Raw genomic sequence first — 15283 nt, forward strand, 5'->3', positions numbered from 1 at the left:
CTGATGTTCACCTGTGCCTTGTTTCTGCCAGCCTACTTATAGTCATCTCTTCCCTCAGCTGAGCTGAGCTGAACTGAACTGAACTGAACTGAACTGAACGGAACTGAGCTGAGCTGAGCTGAACTGAACTGAACTGAACTGAACTGAACGGAACTGAGCTGAGCTGAGCTGAACTGAACTGAACTACAAAGAAAGAAAGGACTGAAAAGTCACAGTGAGCTTCTTGTCTTAATTTGTCTGTGGGCTGAAAAGCTGTGTTTTTTGCGTTGTGTATAAATAATAATAAAAAGCTCTCCATCTTCACAACTGCCCCCGGCGTCCTTCCTCCACCCATCATTAAAGTTGTTACAGTGGTATTGAATCTTATTTCAGAATCTTCCAACAGAATTTCTTCACACGCTGCAATAACTTAAAAGTAAGAAATAATTAATATTGAGTTACACCATGCTTTTGTCATCATTGCCCAGCTTTTTAGGGTTAGGATTAGGTTTTAGGGTAAGCTTACATAGCATTACTTAAACACAGAAAGACATAGTTCAGGTAGAAAAATCCATAAAGGAAGCATTACAAGAATATGTGTGTGTGAGAGAAAAGAGACAAGGAGTGTCCCCTTGTGAGCTTGTGGACGGTCATGCATGTCTGTGTGCATACTAGTTTAAGTAAAACTTCTTCTTAATGGTCTGCCTGGCTGATGATTGGTCCTGGGTCAGCGTATGTGTCGGAATTGCGACCTCCAGCCCTGCAGTTTGTCTCTGTGAGACCTCTCTCTGTAAACTCTACTAATTAGCAGCGTAAACGCCATCAATACACATAGTTAATTAATGGAGGCTGTTTTTGGGTTGTAGCGGCTGGATACGAAGGGAGTGAATGGTTTGCAAGTGGACACTGGATGCGCGTGTGTGGGCGGTACATTTTTCTGCTGAGAAAGGCCGAGTCATTGTGTAATTTCCTGAGTTTCTGTATGAATGGTCTGACATTAAAATAACAATTCTCTAAATAATATTTTTTTCAAGGACATCATGTAAGACCTTCCGTGGGAAACTTTTTTCACCTTTATAAACTTATAAAAGATAAAGATGGCACAACACAAATTGCAATTTGGGCCCCTGGTGATGCGTCAGCAATCCTTTGCCAAGATATTGACCTCGCTCTTTCTGGGTCTTTTCTCTTTTTCATCTCTTGCGGGATGCTGGCAAGGCCAAATGCAGGCATTTGTTAACTGACATAGCAGAATTGACAATTAGCATTCTCCTCCGAACACATTAAGCTGTCCAGAGACACAGGAGCAGTTCAAAAAGATGTGGTGACTGACATGCTAGCCCTCCCAGCTTGGTAGCATTGTATGATGAGTGAAGACTAAGTGAATGGGTAGGAAGTGGTAGTAGTGGCTAAATTTGCCAAAAAAAAGATATTTTACATCGCTTACAGTGCAAATGTGTGCAAAATTAATCTAAGTAGAATAAAGGAATTGTAATGCTAGTACTAAATGCTGAATGTAAAGAAATCAATCGCAGATTTGTTACAAAATTGGTTTGGATTTGTTCACTTTTTATAGCCAGGCCAGCCTTTTCTGACAGTATTGGCCTATACTACCAAATGAAATAAGTCAATTTTGCAGAACAGGAGTGAGGAGCTGAATGAAACAAACATTGTACACACAATATGTTATGCACTTGCCACTCCTTATTTCCCTAATTTCATCAATAATTAAACCATTCATAACAGAGAAGCACAACATATCATCAGCGTACAGTTACAAGTAATAAGTAGTGCATTTTTTGCTGGACAGTTTCATGTACATGAATTGTAGATGTTTTTGAGCTATTTATGTAACCAGAACCGGAACCTATCCCCTATTTTCATTTCATTTGCCATGTTTATTAGTCACCCGTAAGCCATCTGTAGGCGGTGTGGACAGACCAAATTAAGGTCTCGATTAGATCCTTCTGAATTGGGTGAACACGTGGATACGAGACAGATCCAAGAAAAGGAGTTGTAGGCCTGTCAAAGAATGGAGGATATCTGCACTATGTAGTCAGCATCTGGTACGGTTTCACTTTTGAGTGAAATTGTATCAGTTTGGTTCTGGGCACCACAGACAGATGGAAAATATCTGACTGACAGGACTCTACTCAAATATGCGTTGGTGGTTGTATGATTCATTTGAAAGGCAATAACAAACTTTCTTATGAAACAGCCTCACTCCTCCCTTGTCGAGGAAGATCTTAGTGAGATGGTGAACGGTGTCCTCTATAGTACAGATGATACTGTTGTCCGGAACCACCAAGATTTTGTGGCCTGACCAGGTCAAACTGATACCAATCTTTTGCTTTCTCAGTTCAAAGCCTTCAGCCTACTTTTGGCTAAATGAAGTGTATTGTCTGAACCACAAGGCATGATGGAGGCAGTATTCTTCTTGTTTTATGTTTGGGAGGTTTGACCCGTGCAGGAACAATGAACATGACAGGGAACCCTAAGCACATAGCTAAATGAACATTGTCAGGGTAAAGCAGAATGTGCATTACTGAGCCTGAAACAATAATTTAAAAGTTGTTCAGATGTTTCTTAAAAGTGTGCTTTTATGAGCTTGACTGTCTCATAAAAGGTGGAATTGAATTCCATGGTTTAGAAGCATAATAGGCCATAAGAGGCCTCTCCACATTTTCTGTATTTTACAGAAGCTGTTTTGTCAGGATCCGTGCTGATGCAATTTGCAGGAATTGTAGAGGATGGATTGTTTTCTTAGAAAGCCCAATAAAAAGAGTGATACAGTGATTAACTCTGCTTGTAACAAATGCATGAGCAAGTTTCTCTGCTTTGCTCAGGGTAGAAAAGGCCAAACTTTATTTCTGTACTATATTTCTCATGTGATAAAAAGCTACTTTTGTGACTGCGTTTACGTGCAGGATAAAACAGTGCTAAGTAAAAGCTAATGTTAAAAATTCAGCCTTGAGGAACTCAAGGACACTGTATATAAAGAAGCATGTTCATTTGTAGCATTAATTTTTTAATACATTTACAATACTAATCAAGTGGGAATGCATATGTCATGAGCATATACTTGCTGCTACCTGGTTAAGTCCTTTGTTTCTCAAGTTTGATTATGGATATGTGCATACTTACCCTGCTTGCCTGTTTATAGACCCCTGCTGCAAGATGTTGGTTACTGGAAAACCCTATTAAACTGACTCAGCACATTTATTTTCAAGGTCCATTATGTCACACAAGTAAGGATTGCTATAATACGAAGAACATGCAAGACTCATTGCTACACCAGGGCTTTTCCTCTTTAGTTTTCATAGTAAAGAAAAAAGAGAAAAAGAGGCTTACATAATGATGTGATACAGAATTATAATTATATGGAAAGTGAAGTTAATGTAATTTAATGTGACGAGGCTGGATGCCCTTGTTTTGTAGAGAAAGGGTTTTAATCATTTGTAATGTGATGAAGAACATAAATATAAGGAATTATTTAATGTTTGCAGGGTAAAATGGCTTGACATGAATAAAGCTTTTCTTTAAACAATGTGTGACCTTTGTCAGAATTGTATTGTGAATTCTACGGTTTAGTTTAAGCACCTGGATTGTACTGGTCTGCATAATTTCATTAGAGCTTTTTTTTTTTTTATGTGCCAAAGTAATATGTTGCTTGGCAATGAGCTTAATGTTAAGGAACCCACTCCATAATCGTTTGGGAACTGAGGAGACCAATAGCTGTAGTTTTGAAAGTGAAATGTTTTCTCCATTCTTGCTTGATATAGGATCTTGGCTGCTCAACAGTTCAGTTCGGTGTCAAAATTTTAACACCTTTGTTTCAAACCAAAGTTAACACTTATAAAAATAGAGTATTACTACAGTAAATGTTTAAATATGTCAAGCATAATGATACTATTAAATAAAAATGCACTAAAAATTACAGACGTGTGTTTTTAATAGGCCTAACCAGCCGTAGGGGTTCTTCACTGTGTCTCGTAGTATGTGAAATTTCAAATCAGCTGCTTTAAACATTATATTTAGCCAATGAGTTCAGACAAGGTTACTGTCTTATTTTATTACAATATAGAATTTTACTGGGGGACCAATAAAATTCCTCCATTGGTCCACCTTTGCTGTCGGAACTGTCAACAGAATGGCAGGAATGCTCCAGTGTCTCTGATGGGTCCTTAAGAGGCTGTTATGATTTCAAAAGAAGAATAAAGGACCACATGTGCTTCTGCTCTCTCTCTCTCTCGTAGTCATTGAGGACTTAAGTGAAGTCATATTTCCACTGACTTTTTGTATGTGCTGGTGGAGGCAGAGGGAAAGAGGAGGGGCTGCTACTTACATTTACTGGAACAGTAATTGGAAATATGTGTGAGAATATACACATCTCCTTTACTTCCACACAGATACAGAGACTGTCCAACCACATGCTTTGTGCCATAAACACAGTCAAAAAAACCAACAGGAAGGTTCTTGCACAGTCGTCACATTGCAGGAGTAATAAACACCCCTCAGACACAGCTGAGGTGAAGAGTTCAGATGTTGGAGTGACTGAAGTCTGTATCACTTTGTTAAATGGTTGAACCATTGCTCATCATCAGCTTGGGATTGTTGCTGGCGAGATAAAGGAGATCTGATCTAGGAAAGCTGTGCGTCTTTGTCAAGGTCATGTGTGTCTGTAAAGCAGCCCTTTGTGACAGTGTCTATTAGAGGCATCTCTAAATATTTAGAGGCCTTAAATGACATGGGCTGCCACTCGGTATTGGTAGTATCTCCTTACAGAATATAATGGCCCCAAAAGTATTTGGACAAGTGTGCCATACTTTAAAAAATGAATTAAGTTGCATTTATTTTAAACACACCTTTACAAGACTATAATTTTCTGTTTGGCAAATTATTCTTGAAGATCGTTACCGGTTAAGCAGATTCTTTGCAGAATTCTGACCACAGGCTCATAGACACCACTGTAAGAAAACAGTTTCAGGCTTTAAAGTTTCTACCTCTCTGCTTTACAGTACCCCTAACTCTTCTCTAGGCTTTCTCCACATAAAGATTCTGCCCATCAGTTTGATGAAACAAATGACATGTTGTCAAACAATTATGAAATAACCCGAAGAACTTCACTAAAGTTTACCACTGGTTAAATTGTCCAAATTCTTAGACACCCATTGCTAACAAATCAAGCTCATCTAGAAGCAACAACAGCTCTACAATGACGCAGTAGATCATGCAAACTTACAGAGCAAAATCGGTGACATAAAATTCGCCTCACTGCAGAGTTCCACACTGCCTCTGGAAGCATTAGCTCAAAAACTGTGCATCAGGAGAGTCGTGAAATTAGTATCCATGGCCGAGCAGCTTAGCCATCTTTGTACTTTAGACCAATAGTTAAAATTGCCTTGTGGATTCATTCATGACAGAGCGGATACAGCATTTTGGAATTAAGAGATTAATGAATTGTCAAACTAATCCAATGAGAATGCAGATTTAACAGCTTTTCCTTTGGCAACAGTTCACTCACGATAACGTTTGCCATGTCTAAACCATCCCCTTATCACTATACCTTACATTTAAAAATCTGGATAACTATATAGAACACTACTATAGGGAACAGAATTTGTGATGGTAGTAAACGATTTCGGAGACTACATTGCATGGGTTTGCTCATTACTGTGTGGCAGCAGATTCCGTCACATAAATACTATAAACATCATTCCTCCAGTCCTCTATAACTGCTGACTGCACACATCAGAAGAACGTACTTTTGTCTGTAACAGGTGCTGCCACTGTAGCAGGGCTCATTAATCCTCTTCAGAGAACAGTCTTAAAACCAACCAGCATCCTCTATCCACTAGGGTGCATCGGTTGTAATATTAATAATGATATTATTATTATTATTATTATTATTAGTAGTAGTAGTAGTAGTAGTAGCAGTAGTAGTATACTGTTATTTGTAATAGTAGTTGTAGTTTGTGGTGACAAAATTGATCAAATTTGCTTAAATTAGTGTATGTTATGTAGTTAAAATTCATACATTATATGTTATGTAGTTTTTCCTTGCATTTTTTCAATCTTCCCACTACCTGGCTAGTGGCCACCAGCTAATTTAGATTGGGACCCCTGGTCTAAACTGTGTATCTACAGATTCAGAGAATGAAATGATTCTCAGTACTGCAACTAGCTAGCAAACATAAGAACATTTTTGCATGTCTGCTCAAATAGATTTTTTTATTAGTAAGGTTAAACATATCGCTGCTGTCAGAACAAAAGCCTGTATCTCCTTTTTTGTTGTTTTTAAGTTTTTGACATAATTTGAAAGTACCCTATTGTGTGCAAATTTCATGATCATTGGCCCAAAAGAAATTGGCCCAAAATTACTCGGACAAGTCTAGTTACATTGACTTACATTAGTATGTTTTTCCTTCTCCTGTAAAGTTACTTTTTTTGAGCTTTTTTTCCGACAACAGCGCTATAACAATATTTGGTGACAGCAGTGCACAGTTCAGTGCTGGTGGTGGTATATTTTCCATGACTGAGAACTGGAGTAACTTTTTAGTAACTTTTAAGTAAGGCTTAGTGTAGAATTGTCTGTATGAGTCAATCCACATGTGAACTGATGATTTCCAGACATGCTGAGTTCACCTCTGCTCACTACACCTCCCATTCTGTTAAAGAGGCGTATCAGCACTTCTGTCTGCTCATCACCTTCTTCACTTTATATTATAGCATTGTCGCAGAAGAAGACTCTATGCATTTGGTCAAATGCTCTTTTATTTTGAACAGGCACTTCATTCATCCAGGTGCACCCCTAATATTGAGTATAAGTGTTCCATACACCAGATACTGTATGTAATGAAGCTGTGTATGAAAAAGAAATATCAGTCATGCAGGAAGTGTGGCTGCTACAGGTTTACAGGGTTTATAGTGTTTGGATCACATGAAGTGCCTATCTGGTTTCTCAAGTAGTGTTGGAAAGAGGACCCAGGTCGAAATGATACAACTCATCTGTGTGGGTAGAATAAGATTTCAGGCAGTGTGTGTGGGGGGGTCACTCATATGTTGTTCTCCCCCGGGGCTCTCAATGCAGTTTTGGCTTCTCGGCATTAATGGTGGACGTTTGAGTATCAAAGCATGCCGCTTGTCTTTGTTGAGAGCACAAAGGACAGGCGTGCTCTCATTTCTCCTCTTATTGCTTCACCTGGTGTCAGGTTTCGCTGCTTACCAGGCTGGAGGCAGAGCAATTGAGAGTTATTAACGTTAGCATCAGCGCTTCAAACTCATTGCACTGACAAATACGGTTGTCAGTTCAACTGAATTCAGTTCAGTTCAAATGAGCTTTATTGGCATGACTACACAGGTTATAGTGCGTTCAGATCAGTTTTTTATATATCTGTCTATTGATCAGTCAATACACAATCAGTCTCTCTCACTCACTCTCTCATTTTCTTCTCTTCTTTACAGATACTGGACATAAATCAAAGACCATTTATTTAATTTCCTGTCAAAACAGCCAAATTTTAAGTACTACTTACCTAATGGTGACAGATTTGGTGATTTAACAGATCCTGCGCAGTTGTCAGAAGTCCCATTTTCTCTATATTTTTAATAACTTTATGAACTCTGGTTTTGGAAACTGGAAGTGGATTATCATATATCTAATCTTCTCAGAAAGATCTCCTTTAGCCATTTTAGATACACATGCGAAAGAAATTTGCAAAGCAGCTAAAGTGTGTTTGGATGGTTGTGTGAATGTTAGTGTCTCTTTGAAGGGTAACATGATGTCAGTGACTCCTTTGGGAACACCTTCTGTCAGAAGGACACAGCTGTAACTCGTTGGTCTAAAATTGTGTGTTTTAATAATTGGTCGTTCTAAAGAGCTTTCTGAATTCAAGCGTGGTACTGTAATAGAATGTATGGTTGCAATAAGTCAGTTTGTGTAATTTTTCCATCCTACATATTCCACAATCAACTGTGAGTGGTGTTATTGAAATGTGGAAGAGTTTAGGAACCACAGCAACTCAGCCACAAAGTGGCAGACCACGTAAAGTTACAGAGCAGGGTAGCCGAGTGCTGAGGAGTAAATTGCATAAAAGTCGCCAACGCTCTGCTGACTCAATTCAGTTCAAACCTCCTCTGGCATTAACATCAGCACAAAAACTGTGTGCCGAGAGCTTCATGGCATGGGTCTCTATGGCTGAGCAGCTGCATGCAAGCCTTACATCACCAAGCACAATGCCAAGCATCGGATGGAGTGGTGTAAAGCTCTGGACTCTAGAGCAGTGGAAACGTGTTCTTTGCAGTGACGATTGATGCTTCTCTATCTGGCAGTCTGATCAACAAGTCTGGGTTTGGTGAATGCCAAGAGAACATTACTTGCCTGAGTGCATTGTGCCAGCTGTAGAGTTTGGTGGAGGAGGAATAATGCTATGGGGTTGTTTTTTAAGGTTTGGCCTAGGCCCCTTAGTTCCAGTAAAGGGAAATCTTAATGCTTACCAAGATACCAGCATACCAAGAAATTATATTAATTATATTAATTATGATAATTTTATGGATAATTTTAAGCTTACAACATTGTGGAAACAGTTTGGAGAAGACCCTTCTCTGTTTCAGCATGACTGTGCCCCAGTGCGTAAAGCAAGGACCATAAAGGCATGGCTGGGTGAGTTTGTGAGTTTGTATTGAAGAACTTGACTGGTCCACACAGAGCTCTGACCTCCAACCCATTGAACACCTCTGGGATGAACTAGAACAGAGACCACACCCTCTCATCCAGCATCAGTGTCTGACCTCACAAATGGTTGTCTGGATGAATGGACAAAAATTCCCACAGACACACTGCAAAATATTGTTGAAAGCATCCCAGAAGAGTAGAAGCTGTTATAGCTGCAAAGGGGGGACCAACTCCACATTAATTCTTAGGGATTTAGAATGGGATGTCTTAAAGCTCCTGTAGGTGTAAATACTTTTGCCCATATAGTGTTTGTGTAAATGAGATGTGCAAATGTAAAGAATGTCTTTAAAGCACAGAGAATGCTCACACAATGTAATGGTTCTACACCAATTAAAAAATTCTTAGAACCCTATATCCAAGACAAAAATGCTGAGGGAAAAAAGAACAATTCTGACCCAACCCTGTAACAAATCAAGCGTGAAATAGCACACACTTACATTTACTTACTTACTCATTTGTGTGAGGTCTTCTTGTTATGTATTTCTTCCCGTGACTCCAGACTTCCAGCTTCCATTCGTTTTGGGAGACTGGCTTTTAATTTTTCAAAGAAATGCAGGAATGTTTTTCCACACCTGCAAAGTTCAGCCTTAGAATTTGGTTAAATTGTTTGCTTCTCACAATGAAATAAATTCTAATTCATCAGCTTTATGGACATGTTTTTTTTTTTACATCTGCTTTTCTCAGTAATAAGTCCTTGACAGCTACACATCCTTTTAGACTCAGTGTTGAGCTGTCTTCTCACAGTGGGAGGGGTGGACAGAAACATTTTTTTCAGATCTGAAGCAAGAGTGCAGCTTGATTTTCTCTTAAAGAAGAAAGGTTCATTGTTAAGTCCCATTTTCTCCTATTGAGTCCCATTTTCTCCCATTATAGTTTAATAATTTTCGAGACTCGTGTTTTTCGTTTATTTTCCCTTTCTTTTCTCCTTCCTTATGAAAGTGGATTATCTTATGTCTAATCTCATCTGAAGTGTCTCCTTTTGCCATTTTAGATGCATATGAGAAAAAAACACAGAATCACAGTCTGAGTGCTTTAGGCCTCACTGCTGTTTGCAGCCTGTATGTTGCAGCCTGCCAGGATGTCATGTGACCTCCTGCAGAGACACAGACTGGGTAGTTTTACAACTTTGACAACTTGTGCCTCATTTGCTCCTTCACTTCCCACAACCTCTCACCCTTTATCTCAGGTCAAGGGATTACAATTACAGGGTTACATTCAATTTAAAGAGCTTTTTCAGCACAGGTGGTTTGTAACTACTGCTGGACAATAAAAATGAGGTTCTTCGGGATTCTAAAGGCAATGATTACATATGGAACTATGTAAAATTAAAGAACCATTTGAATATATATATATATATGCAGTAGCAGGAAAAAAGTGGGGCTCCTCTGCACTTCATAATGGTAAATTTAACCTATTTCCCCTGAAAACATTGGACATTAGAGCCTTAAACAAAACAATATTTTACCATTATTGATCATATTTAGTTTCTGTTCTGTTTGTATTTACCACTACTTAAATGGAACTGCTTCTACCGCCATCTGGATGCATTATCCACCCGTATAGGCAACGTTCATGTTTACAGACATTCTGATTTGGTCTGATTTAGTAAGTTCTGGAGGATTCTGTGCAATTTTCTGTTACATATATGGTTTATGCTTTTCTACCTGATGCTGAAAACCTAATGGCCATTTTGACTGGAATTTAAATGATTGAAACATGGTCTTTGACTTTTGCTCAGTACTGCCAAAACAGTCAGTAATAAATCAAGAAATGAAAGCAGTTTAAAATGTACTGATGATAAGTATGACTAACAGGCCAAAAGAAATATCACACAAACACACACAGATCGGTCAGGGAAAATCCCCAGCCTTTTTGCACAGTTGAATAAGATGCCCTTTACCACACTTATTCACTCTGAATAGTGTGTGGTGGGGAAGGGTGTTGAATTTGTATGTGTTTTGGCTGGACTAAACATGAAAATGTGTTGTTGTTGTTGTTGTTGTTGTTGTTGTTGTTGTTGTTGTTTTTGAGTAAGTGTGCATGCTCATTCAAAGCACAAGTGAGATGGGTAAGCATTATTGATTTGTATAACTCCTTAAAATTCTAGGAATATTACATGCAAGTGTTATTATTCTGTATTTAGAGGGACTTCAGTGTAAACTGGCTGAGCTATTAGGTTTTAGAATTAAGTGTATAAAACTTTGGGCCAGCTGGTAAGTGACCTTCTGTAACTGGCTGAACCTGAAGCTCCCTCAATAAGAGCAGTCCTGATCCAGTCCATCTCACCCAAATGTAGTTAAGCCTGCTAATGGACAGTGCTGTGTTGGTATTGTTATTGAAAGTGGTTCCTGTCTCATAAAGATAACATGTACATGACCTACATATGACTTAGCATTCTAAGCTATGTCTGTGAATTTAGGGAAATTACACAGAATGTACATTGATGCTTTTTTCCTGGATGAATCAGCCAGTCAGATCTGTCACAAACTACCTCCAGTGGTAAAATGAAAGTAGCTGGAATAGTGCTTAACCCTTTAATGCAGTGGGGAAAAAAGCTTAATTCCTCCTTTTGACATGCTTTTCTGATGTAGTACCACAGTCTCTAAATGTTTCCATTGTGCCTGTTTTTATATGTAAAGAAAATGATCTAAAGAAACAGAAAACTCAATCTTCTTGTTAATCAAATCCAACATCTAACTTCTGATATGAAGGTATGCCTGTGCTTAATCTGACACACTGCATCTAACAACAGTAGCACAGGCTGAAAACTCAAATCTGCAACTCACATTGGCAGGATTATTTTTATTTTTAGCGATTTTTCCCCTCCATTTAGTTATAGACAATTCCCACCAGTTGTGTCTCCCCCCCCCCTCGCATGATGCTACCAAGCTGGGAGAGTGAAGGTTCGTACATGCTTCCTCTGAGTCAGCCTTTGCATCTATTCAGCCTGCCACTAACACAACGCCATTGGACAGTTCAACATATGCCCAGTTGCCTAGCATTTGCACTCCCCTTTTCGGAGCCTACCCACTCAGACAGAATGAGACTAATTACGCTGGCCACAGATAATTGTGACACATCTGATGTGTTACTTTTACTAATCTTTACGTCACTATACAGCATGTAGTTTAATAAGTCAAATCATAGACATCAGTGTCCGCACACTTGGGGACACACATGAAGAGGCTAGCATGTAAATATACATAGTTATGAAGAGTGAGGAGCTGAAATGTAGACCCACACATGGGCCCTTAGGGTGTAAAGGGTTACAATGCTGCTTCTGATCATCTCTGCTCATTTAGTTCTGCTCTCCTTCACTGCATCAGGCATGTCCAGTCTCCCCACACTGGGGCTTTTCTCAGGGCGAAGGCTAACAGTCTGGCCGGTGGATTGACAGGAACAGGGTCCAGGAGGGGAATTCTCACAGTTTGCTGTTCTGTCTGGCCCAGATGCGCACATACACACACACACACACACACACACACACACTGCCGATGTTCTGAATCATCCTCCCACACACACGAGAATCTCAGCAGGTGCTCGACGGCTCCCTCTCCCATAAAGTCCTCACACTGCTGCTCCCTCCCCTCTCCCTCTCCCTATCCCTTTTGCTGTCCCTTTCTCCTTCAGTGTTTCCCTTCTTTTGCCTAACTGATTTCTTTCCAGGATGTCAGCAACTTCTCCTCTTCACTGAAAATAAAACCATTCAAAACCACTGAGCATATATTTAAGGAAGCCCCTGGATTATTTTTGATCCAAGGGAACAAAAATAACGTTAAGCACTTGACCCAAAAACAACTTCCCTGCCTCTCCTCATGATGGTGCTCAATTCTTTTATGTCAAATTAAAAGGAATCTTTTAACTTAGAAGTCACAGTTATCGCTGGCAATTAAAAACAGCATGATAAAATTCAATATTATTTACTTCTCGCCTTTTAGTTCATTAAAAATAAAGTAATTCTGTTGAAATGCAGATTTTAATCTTTCAAACGTAAGTTTTTTTTGCTGAATTTTAGCAAGACATTTTGCTTTTTATAAAAAAAGTTTTTGTTGTGTTTTCAGTCTTACTTTGTGAAACGAAAACTCATCTTTACCTTTGCATTTTTAATTTTTTTTTATTACATGATATTAAAAAAGGACTGGAGTGAAGGCTCAAAACTGTTGGTCCAGAATGTAGATCAAATGTAGATGTAATTGATGATGTAATTCAATGTATAATTATGCAGTTACATTTGAATTATATAGAAAAACAGCACTAATAACACGTCTTATAAAGGTTGATTTAGACATCTGTGAAGATGCACGTAAACAGATATAAACAGAGGCCGCTACACGTTACACCTCCCAAATCAACAGTGTATTGAGCCAATCTGTGGAGCTGTGCGTAAAGCAAATGCTTATTGGCTTTCCAGTATTGTTGGGGGCAGGACGAGACAGATTGAGCAGTGTGAGGCACAGAAGACTTTCCTCTCCATTTTGTGTATGTTCTAGTTTGATTTGCACGTTTGCACACATTCACTGACCCAGGACCAAAAGTATAATACAGCTTTAAACTTGGACTGATTGTTGATTGGTTTCATTTTGTGAACATTTTTTTAATCAGTTAAAAAGTGTGGCAGGTACAAAAAAATTAAGCTACATTGAGTCAGACAATGAATAAAATGTTACTCAGTGTCCTGCCTTTCATACCTGTGTCTCTGAATTGGGACATACTGAGCAATGCAGTAAGTAATTTTTAGTAAAAAACTAATAGTGTACATTATAAAGCAATGTTGGTTTGAACTGATATGACAAATGAATTTCTAGAATTTCTTCTTTATCAACTGTTCAACCAGAAGACAAGAATTTTCTGATGGAAAGGGAAATGGAACTCCAAGAGCACAGCAAGTTGTCGTGGGAACACAGCAGGGAGTGTGTTCTTTTATACAGCTGTGTGTCCCAGATATCAAACAAGACCCTACCAGATGCACTTTGCTCTGTCCCATTTATAGTATCTTCTTTTTGTGCTGTCAGAAGCATTTTCAGGTAGGCCCAGACCATCTCATTTACTCTGTGAGCCAACAAACCAATGTGTCCAACAACCAGACAGAGAATAAAGAAACAACATTTATGAAAATGAAACTTATATTCAAAGTGTTGTGAAATGGCTTTTCACACAGTCCCAGTAACACTCTGGACTTCAGAAGCACTCTAGGCTAACCTTTTACCCTGTCTAACCTAAAACCAGAATCTCTCCGGAAACTGCAGCTGTACAGTGTCCATATTGTGTCTTCAGAGGTTAGCAGTTCACTACGATCTCCGAAGTCCTCAAAGTCCTCCTATATTCACCCCTACTGTCATACAGTGGCTCCTCCAGTGTATTTGTTCAGGAGAAATTCCTTGGGACAAATTTTTTTGGGACAAAACCTTGTATTTCTATGTTTTTTATTTAAAAACAGTAGCTGTTTTTTTAATTGTGTGAAAATTTCATAATGAATAGGCTTGTAGAAATGGTCCAAAATGACTTGGAATAACATCTTTTTACATGGACTTTTATGGAAAGTTAAGTTGTTTTCTCCTTTAACTGTAAAGATACATTTTGTAGATGAAAGTGTTTCTTCTGACAGCAGTGACACATAACTTGACACAAACGCATTGCTTGCATAAGTGATAATAATATATACAGAACTCACATTATTTAGTTTTTGTTTGGTTTTGTAAGTTGGAACAGATTTTAAAAAGTAGTACTAGTAGTGCCACAAAAACTGTTTTTTTTTTAATTTTTTTTTTTATTTTATTAAGTGTTTCACATACTGCACTACACTACACAGGTAAACAGGACAGGCTATGCTTTCTCAGAGTAGCTTAATGTTGTTTAAGTACTGACAATATCCACAATGTACTCAGAAAAGCTTATTGTGGCAGTGTTTGTCATGATAATGATAAAACATCATCATATTATGTACCATATTACCTTTTCCGTTATTTCACATGATGGTTCAAGGGCTGAGTATTCACAGCAACTAAAGATTCACAGTTTTTTCACCTGAACCAAGTAACCAGGTCCTGTGGAAAGCCATACCTGGAACCTTATGTTTTTATCACAGGAACTTTAATGGAACTTTTAACCTGCTCTTTCAACTTCTCAATGATCAGCTGAGTAAAAAATGTGTTACATCAGACAAAACATTGCAGTGCTGCTAGTCCGAAGTCTAAAATCTCTGCCATAGACTGTATTTTTGTGAGTAAAATAAAATGAAACACAAGAACGGAGCTACCACACATTAGCTAGATATACACAGAGTTTCCAGTTTATTAGGTACACCCACCTTGTACCTACACTCACTGGCCATTTCACCTACTATCAGGGAAGGATCAGAGTCTTGCAAGGCCCCTGAGCACAAGACTCTGTTGAGGATGCTCACACTTCAACCAAAATATATAATTTATGGAAATTAAAAGAAACAATACCTAAAAAGTAAGATAAGCAATATTTCATGTTCATATTTGTCCATTTTAAACAACACTGGAAATGTATTTATTTTTTTTAATATGCAGTATACTCTTGTGTTTTCACAGGTTTGTGTAAGTT

Source organism: Colossoma macropomum, unplaced genomic scaffold, assembly GCF_904425465.1.
Source record: "Colossoma macropomum unplaced genomic scaffold, Colossoma_macropomum, whole genome shotgun sequence".
NCBI lineage: Eukaryota > Metazoa > Chordata > Actinopteri > Characiformes > Serrasalmidae > Colossoma > Colossoma macropomum.